This window comes from Arachis ipaensis, chromosome B10, assembly GCF_000816755.2.
Source record: "Arachis ipaensis cultivar K30076 chromosome B10, Araip1.1, whole genome shotgun sequence".
Taxonomy (NCBI): domain Eukaryota; kingdom Viridiplantae; phylum Streptophyta; class Magnoliopsida; order Fabales; family Fabaceae; genus Arachis; species Arachis ipaensis.
In genome coordinates this window covers 34,624,585-34,633,972 of record NC_029794.2, presented here as the reverse complement: position 1 = coordinate 34,633,972, position 9,388 = coordinate 34,624,585, and positions in this window count along the sequence as shown.

Here is a 9,388-nt window from a genome sequence, read left to right as displayed (position 1 = left end):
TGATTGGAGCTATGTTTCATTGATAGTTTGGAATTTATAGTATATTTTCTTCTTTTTATCCTATTTGATTTTCAGTTGCTTGGGGACAAGAAACAATTTAAGTTTGGTGTTGTGATGAGCGGACAATTTATACGCTTTTTGGCATTGTTTTTAGTATGTTTTTAGTAGGATCTAGTTACTTTTAGGGATATTTTCATTAGTTTTTATGTTAAATTCACATTTCTGGACTTTACTATGATTTTGTGTGTTTTTCTGTGATTTCAGGTATTTTCTGGCTGAAATTGAGGGACTTGAGCAAAAATCAGATTCAGATGTTGAAGAAGGACTGCAGATGCTGTTGGATTCTGACCTCCCTGCACTCAAAGTGAATTTTCTGGAGCTACAGAACTCAAAATGGCGCGCTTCTAATTGCGTTGGAAAGTAGACATCTAGGGCTTTCCAGCAATATATAATAGTCTATACTTTGGCCGAGTTTAGATGATGCAAAAGGGTGTTGAACGCCAGTTCTACGCTGCAGTCTGGAGTTAAACACCAGAAACACGTCACGAACCAGAGTTGAACGCCAGAAATACGTTACAACCTGGCGTTCAACTCCAGAAAGAGCCTCTGCACGTGTAACATTCAAGCTCAGCCCAAGCACACACCAAAGTGGGCCCTGGAAGTGGATTTCTGCATTTAAACTTAATTCTGTAAACCCTAGTAACTAGTTTAGTATAAATAGGACTGTTTACTATTGTATTTAGCTATCTTGGGACATCTGGTTCTTAGATCATGGGGGCTGGCCATTCGGCCATGCCTAAACTTTTCACTTATGTATTTTCAAACGGTAGAGTTTCTACACTCCATAGATTAAGGTGTGGAGCTCTGCTGTTCCTCATGAATTAATGCAAAGTACTACTGTTTTTTTATTCAATTCAACTTATTCCGCTTCTAAGATATTCATTCACACTTCAATATGAATGTGATGAACGTGACAATCATCATCATTCCCCTACGAACGCGTGCCTGACAACCACTTCCGTTCCACCTTAGATTGAATGAGTATCTCTTGGATCTCTTAGTCAGAATCTTCGTGGTATAAGCTAGATTGATGGCGGCATTCATGAGAGTCCGGAAAGTCTAAACCTTGTCTGTGGTGTTCCGAGTAGGACTCTGGGAGTGAATGACTGTGACGAACTTCAAACTCGCGAGTGCTGGGCGTAGTGACAGACGCAAAAAGAGGGTGAATCCTATTCCAGTATGATTGAGAACCTCAGATGATTAGCCGTACTGTGACAGAGCATTTGGACCATTTTCACAAGAGGATAGGATGCAGCCATTGACCACGGTGATACCTCCAGATGATTAGCCATGCAGTGACAGCGCATCGGACCATTTTCCAGAGAGGATGAAAAGTAGCCATTGACAATGGTGATGTCCTTACATAAAGCCAGCCATGGAAATGAGTAGGATTGATTGGATGAAGACAGCAGGAAAGCAGAAGTTCAGAGGGACGAAAGCATCTCTATACGCTTATCTGAAATTCTTACCAATGATATACATAAGTATTTCTATCTTTATTTTCTGTTTATTTATTATTTATTTTCGAAAACTCCATAACCTTTTGATATCCGCCTGACTGAGATCTACAAGATGACCATAGCTTGCTTCATACCAACAATCTCCGTGGGATCGACCCTTACTCACGTAAGGTTTATTACTTGGACGATCCAGTGCACTTGCTGGTTAGTTGTATCGAAGTTATGAATGAAAAACGATTTATTAAGATGTGCGTACAGAGTTTTGGCACCGTTGCCTGAGATCATAATTTCGTGCACCAAAGAGCATGCAAAGTAGAGGAGACAAGAAGAAACAAAGGAGATGAGCTCAGAGACGTGTGCGTGCGAACAGCTACCTGTGCGTACGCACAGCGGCCCCATCAGAGCGCGTGGATTGCATTGAGTGCGTCGCGCGTCCAGCCAAGCATCGCGTAGTGTGCGTACGCACGGCTATTTGTGCGTACGCACAGGCCTGGATTTCTCGCGAAGTATGCGGATGCACGCATCTATGTGTCCGCACAGGTGTCCGCACATGACTTCATTAAAAGAGCACATGCCTCGCAATTTGGGTGCTTTGGAGGCCCATTTTTGAAGTCTTCTAGCTCATATTGGAGAGGAAATGAAGGACATAACATAGCATATTATTAGTATAGTTTTAGGAGTAGTAGTAGGAAGCTTTAGTTAGTTTTTCTCTAAGTTTTTCATCATCTCTATTAGGGTTTATATTAGGGTTTTACATTCAAGTGCCATTTCCATTTTTGATCTTGGATTTTGCTAAGCTTCCATTGTAAGTACTCTCTTGTTATTACTCTTTAGAGTTACATTGTCATTACTCTTTCTTCTAATTCAAGTTATAGTTCAATTTCGCTTCTCTGTTGCAATTTTAATTTCTTGTTGATGAATTTGATGTTTAATGTTTGTTTCATGTTTTCTTGTGTTATTCTTGTTGATTGAGACCAATTGTTGCTTTTAGTTTTAAGCCATTTCTCATTTTCTCTATGTTTAAGGTTTTTGCCCACCAAGTGTTTGACAAAATGTCAAACATGTTTTAGGCTAAATTTTTGGTTCTTGGCTTGGGTAAAGTGAGCAATTGGGTTCTTAGAATTGGAATGTCCAACATTTAGTTTCAATTCTTGGGTTGTTAATTGTTCTTGTTTCCACTAACGCTAAGTTGTTGCTAAAGCAATTAGCAAGCAATTTTGGATTTGTGGGTTAAGGACACTTATGCTCATTTAACTTACTTTCCGATGTGAGGGTTGATCAAGTGAGACTAATCCATCATAATTGTCATAGTTGTGGCTCCAACAAGGAAAGGACCCTTAGCTCACTACAAGCCAAGACTCTTTTTGATGCTTTTAATCTTTCATACATTTCCATGTTAATCTCTTTTATACTTTACTTGTTTATATTATATAGTCGGTTCTTTAATTTTTTTTAATTAGTTCAGTTATTACAATTTTGCATGTTCTTTTATTGCTTTATATGTTCATTTCTTCATTCACAAACCTTTGATCACTACAACCGGATTTGCACACTCATTGTTCTAAAGTACTCTTTGGGAGACGACTCGGGAGGCAATACTCTCGGTTTTGAATTAGTTTTGAATTGTGACACATCTTGTGAATTTCCAATTTGATCGGCAGCCAACTTGTTAGGTTAGGACTATACTCGCAACGCTAACTCCAATTTTGAGGAAAATTCCTAACCCGCTTTTGGTCACCATCAGTTATAGATGGGGCTGTTGGTGCAAGTTTAATACCAGAGATTAGATTTTTCTGTTGAGCTTCATTCATTAGGATAGTAAAGACCTCTGCTGCCATTATAAAAAGATAGGGTGATAACGGATCCCCCTGCCGCAAGCTTCTCTGAGGTTTAATCTTGTTGGACATGTTGCCATTTATTTTTATCTTATAATTTGGACTCTTCACACATCCCATCATCAACTTTACCCACTTTTCATTAAATCCGAAGGCCTTGAGCACCTCTTCAAGAAAGTCCCATTCAAGTCTATCATAAGCCTTATTCATATCTAACTTGATTGCCATTTCATTGGCTCCATACTTCCCTTTTTTTCCCAACCTGTGAAAGGCTTCTTGAACAATGATTATATTATCATGAATAAGCCTCCCACCAACAAAAGCACTTTGCATTGGGGACACTATCTTGTCCAAGATCTTCTGCAGCCTTACCACTATCAACCTAGATATTATCTTGTATATAAAATTACAACAACTTATAGGCCTTAGCTGATTAAGGTTTTCTGGATTGTTTGTTTTTGGAATAAGAACAAGAGTAGTTTCACTGATTTCCTCAGGCATAATAGCTTCCTCAAAAAACTTCTTTACAACTGCGCATACCTCTTCTTTCACAGTCTCCCAATGCTTTTGGTAAAACATCCCGTTGAGTCCATCTGGTCCTGGGGCCTTTAAACTCCCCAAACTGAAGGCTGCAGCTCTTATGTCATCATCTCTTATGTTTTCTAGAATCTCTTCATTCATCTCATTGGTTACTTTTCTCGGTATTTTTGTGATGCACTCCTGTAACTTTTCTCTCTTTTCAGAAGTGAACAACTTGAAAAAATGTTCTTCAGCCAGCTTTAATACTTCATCACCTCCTTGGATCCTACTGAATTCTTTAATCTTTCTATTCTATTCCTATCTCTCCTCTGAATGGTAGTAGCGTGAAAAAATTTAGTATTCTTATCTCCCCATTTAAGTCATTTCAATCTTAACCGTTGTCCCCAATATTTTTCTTCTTGCCTCCATATTTCTGAAATTCTTCTTTTTATCTGATTTATCTGTTGCTGTTTATTTTCTTCCAAGCTTGAATTCTGTAATTTTCTGAGCTCCTCCTTCATCTTCAAAATTTCCTTGTCAGCCCTTTTAAAGATGGTTCTGCTCTATTTTCTCAGCTCCTCCTTGTAATTCTTCATCCTTATGAATAATGTTAGTCCAAGCAGTTCCTCTTGTGATCTCTTTGTTCCATCCTGTATTAATAACATTGTGACATTCCTCATGATCTTTCCAAAAGGCCTCATACTTAAAAAGCGTACTCGTTTTATTCGTCGGGTTGGTAGCCAGCATTAAAGGATAATTATCTGAGCTTATCGCTGGTAGGGCTTCCAAAATAGCATGTTGAAACTTCTCCCTCCACTGCCAATTTGCTAGGGCTCGATCAAGTCTTTCCCTGGTTACGAACCCATTTCTTGGGTTGCTAAACCAAGTAAATTTGTTTCCTTTAAGTTCCAAATCCATGAGACTATTTTTAGTTACAAACTTCCTGAACTCTTCAAGTTGCTCTCTAGGCTTTGGGTGTAAGCCAGCCTTCTCCTCTTGTGTTAGAACATCATTAAAGTCCCCAATGTATATTTGTGCTTCCTCTTGCTCCCAATTATTGGCTGTTAAAATTCTACATAACTTCTTCCTGCTCCTGAAAATTAGATTACCATACACAAAAACACATTTTCAAAATTCATCATTGTTTATAATTATCCTAGTCTTAATAAAATTATCACACCACGACAAAATATTAATGCTTACATTTTATTTCCATAAAATACATAGACCTCCGGACAAGCCTCGGAGTTCTACACAAAAGGATTTATCAAAACATAACTTCCTTCTAATATAATTAATTCTACCTTCCTTAGCTCTAGTTTGTATAAAAAAAAAAACTACTGACGGCTTGCTAAATTTGTAAATATTTTTTAATTCAGCCATTGTCAAGGATGCCGCCACTCCTTGGCAATTTCAACTTAAAATATTCATGGCTGAATTTGGGGCATGTTTAGGTCCGCCTCCTCAGCCTTGTTGTTGTTACCTGCATCCCAATCCTCTGTTCCTTCCTTAGTTCTATCCCATTCTGCTGCCCCTTCCTCATAATTCTTGATTTTCTTGCTGATTTGCACAGGATCTTTCTTGTTATCTTCCTCTCAGGCTGCTCCAGCTATCTGCAGTATGCGTCTATCCTCTCTCTTCCTTTTAAATTTCAAACTTTGCTGCATACAATTAGCTAGCTCAATTTCCCACCCTGATGTCCCTCTGCTATTCTCCACCATCTTCTCTGCTTCCTCTTCACCGTCGCTTGCTAATTCAACATAATACATGTCTCCACTCTCTACTTTGTACTCTTGCTTGTATTTCTCTTTAGTGCTTTCTTCCCTGTTCTCACTCAGCTTCTCCTTGTTGCTCCTATAACTCCAGCGGGTGTGTATCAGCTCGGAATTGTTATATAATATCGGAGTTATTTTTTGAGTCTGCACTTTTCTATTGCTTCTATTTGTCTGGTTGTTGCGGATCAGCACTTCATGTTCTGTTATCCTTAGGATGTGGGCTTCATAGCTTGCTTCTGCTCTGTGATGTTCCTTCTGATCTTGACTCTTTATTTCTCTCTGAGTTAACTCTTCCCCAATCCAATTAGTTGGACCTTCAATGTTGGGCTCCCTTCCAGCATGTTTGCTTTGTTGGACATGTGTTATTCCTATATTGGGCCTTTTGTCAATATTTGATCCAAAATTTACCCTCTCTTGGAATTCTCCTTCAGCTTCTTCTTGTTGGGCTGGTCTTTCTAGTCCCTCATTTTTTTCCCGATCTCCCCTACTAAGCTATCCATTATATAGGCTTCCTTTAATTCCTCTAGGTCAGCATTCATTCCCTGAAAATCTGGGATATTCTGTGGTTCTTTTACCTGCCCCTCTGCTCTTTCTCTCTCATTCTCTTCCAAAAATTGATTTTCCAAGAAATCATCTTCCCTTAATTCATGCTGCAAATTCTGCTCATCTCTGATCATACTTTCTTCAGTATCTTGTCTGTCCTCACTCTCTCTTCTCATGGTTTGTTGTCCACGCACTGCTTCTTCCTCATCTTGATCTTTCCATCCTCCTTATCTTGAACTACCAGCACTTATGGATGTAATAGATCGAACCTGGCTAACTCCCAAACCTGCTGAGTATCTGGGCTTTGTCAGATCCCAAACCGCCATTGCTGTTTGATTTTTGCAGTTTTTCTTCTCATGTCCAATGATGCCACAGTTGTAGCAGTAACACTCTGGTAAAAATATACCCATAGGTTTGACGATTTTTCTTTTGCTAACCAAAATCCTGTTGGAAGAGCCTTTTGTATATTGATGCTTACTATGATTCTCAAAAAAGATCTCCTAAGAACTCCATCCACCTTTGGGTTTTCTACTTCAGCAACAACTCCTAACATGTTTCCAATATGAATGGCTGTTTCCTTGCTCATGTAGTCAACAGGAATACCATGAACTTGAACCCAGAATTCCATAAAATCATGATTCACTTCAAACACAGATTCACCTTCTGTCCAAAGTCGAAGATTAATCAGATTGCCTCTCACATTCCACGGTCCATTCTGAAGTATTTGAAGCCCTTTTTTTCTATCTTTGAAGCTGAAAAGTAACTTCTTTAATCCTATCTCAGTGACAGCTACACCTGGTGGATTACCCCATATTCCTAATAAAGCATTCTTGCATGCCTTATAACTTACCACTTTATCAGAGATGATTTTTTCCACTATATTGAGACAGTCCACTTTGAATCCTAGCTCACCTGGTTTATTGAGACTGATAACTTTTCCTTTTACAGAATCTATGTCTACCTTTTCCCTCACTTGATGTTGCTTTACTCTTGTAGGTTTTATGTCTGTGTCTTGCTACTGGTACAGAAACCTGTGTAGGAGTATGAGCTCAGTTCGGGTTATGAGATCACTTCGGATTATAAGACTTGTTTGATTATTGGTAGTACTAATATGTGATTGTTAAACTTTTGGAAATATTGGTATAAAAGAAGATTGGTGATAGCTCCCTATTGGAGAAGAACCTGGTATTCTAGAAGAACTCTCCTATTGAGAGAGAATTTTCTCCTATTGAGACGTACCAAACTATGAAATTGCTATGCCTGAATATGTGATGCTGTATAATGCTTCTTTCTTTCTTTGTCCAAACTGTAGCTGTAATACCCAATTTTTTTGTCCAAAACTAATTGGCTTTATTTCCTTTGGGCTATGCAACTTTTTTATATGAGCCTACACAAACAATACTCATCAAATAACACTTGGATTAACCAAGTTGGGTTGATCTGCAGCTGAGACTTAGCTCAAATGGTAAATCATGTGCCTCTTAATACACTGCATCCGGGTTCGAACCTTGGTGTATGCACTAAGTTGAAAAGCAACCCTTTAGTGTTGTGTGGGTGTGTAGTGATATCCTTTAGTGTTGTGTGGGTGAGTGTGTAGTGTGGGTGTGTACCTAGGATTGGGGTTCTCCAATCCATCCGACCAAAAAAAGAAAAAAGTTAGGTTGATCTAGCGGTTAGTTTACGGACGAGATAAGCTTCAAAGTGGTCCCTGAAAGCTTAATAGTTACTCATATTCGTCCTGAAAAAAGTTAGGTTGGTCCTCTTAATAGTTACTCATATTCGTCCCTGAAGTTGCACTTCGGGACTCCAATTCATCCTTTCGGCACATTCCGTCTACCTGGCACTACCAGAAAGCTGATCTGGACTCTTTCGTGACACGCTGGCCAGGTAACGGCTAGCTGACGTGGATTAGTAAACTTTTATGGTGCAATTTGGTCCCTAAATCAAAATTAAAAATTTAAATCCCCAAATTTAATTATTATTCTCTTCTCTATAGTAGTAATCCCTCTCTTTTCTTTTCTTCTCTTCTCTTCTCCATATGGATGTGAAAGAGACTACAAATTACAACTTAATTGAAAGCACGCATATGTTTTGTTAATTAAAAGTCACATACTATGTCTTTGTATTTAATATTTTATGCACTCATTTAACTCTAGTTTAATTAAAATGTTTTACAAAATTCAATTTTATATTTTTATATGATTTTACAAAAATCTATCTCTTGTATTTACGGAATTAAAAAGTTACCTCGTTATTATTATATACTACATTACATTTTCTTTCGAATCCTGTTCCAAAATAACCATGCATCATCCTAATTTAATTGTCATTTACATAGTATTAATATAAAGTGTTATATTATGGCATTTCAAATCGCATGACATTTCCATTAAAATAACGTGTCTAAAATTTTATTATATTTAAATAGGTATTTTAAATTAATTAAGGGTAATATTAGAGAAACAAAAAAATAACAAAAATTTACCTAATTTAATATTTATTATTTTAGTCTCTAATTAATAAAAAATTAATTAAGCAAAATAAATATAATTAACTAATTTAAGACACTAATTTGATCATATTAAAGTATTAATCATATCATTTTTTTGTTTGTAAATGTCATGTGACATTTTAACATTTTATATTAGCATTATAGATGAGTTGAGATTCACAATTTATGAATTTAGGAATCAATTTAATCATTTTTAAAAGTCAACAAATTTTTATGAATGTTTAAAATTTTAGAAACTAAACTTTGCATTATTTCTTTAATTATATATATCACATAACTTTTTTTATGTTATAATCTCACAATCTTTCTTACGGAAAAAAAGGGATAAAAGTTGTTAAACTTGTTCAAATAATGGTTGTTAAGAAAACTTTAGTTGTTATTATTGTTATGAGATACTTCAACTAAAAATAAACAAAAAGAAAAATATTGTGAATTTGGGATATGAAGATCTATGTCTATAGAGAAAAGAGGAATTACTGTAGAGAAGAAAATGATGATTAAATTTGGGAATTAAAATTTTTAATTTTGATTTAGGGACTAAATTGTATCATAAAAGTTTACTAATCCACGTCAGCTAGCGGATGCTCCTCGGAATTTTTGGGTTCTACGCTCTGAGACCAAGGTTTGGGAATGCTTGCCTGATGCTCCTGGTCATCCTGACAAACGCTCACATTCCTCACTTGC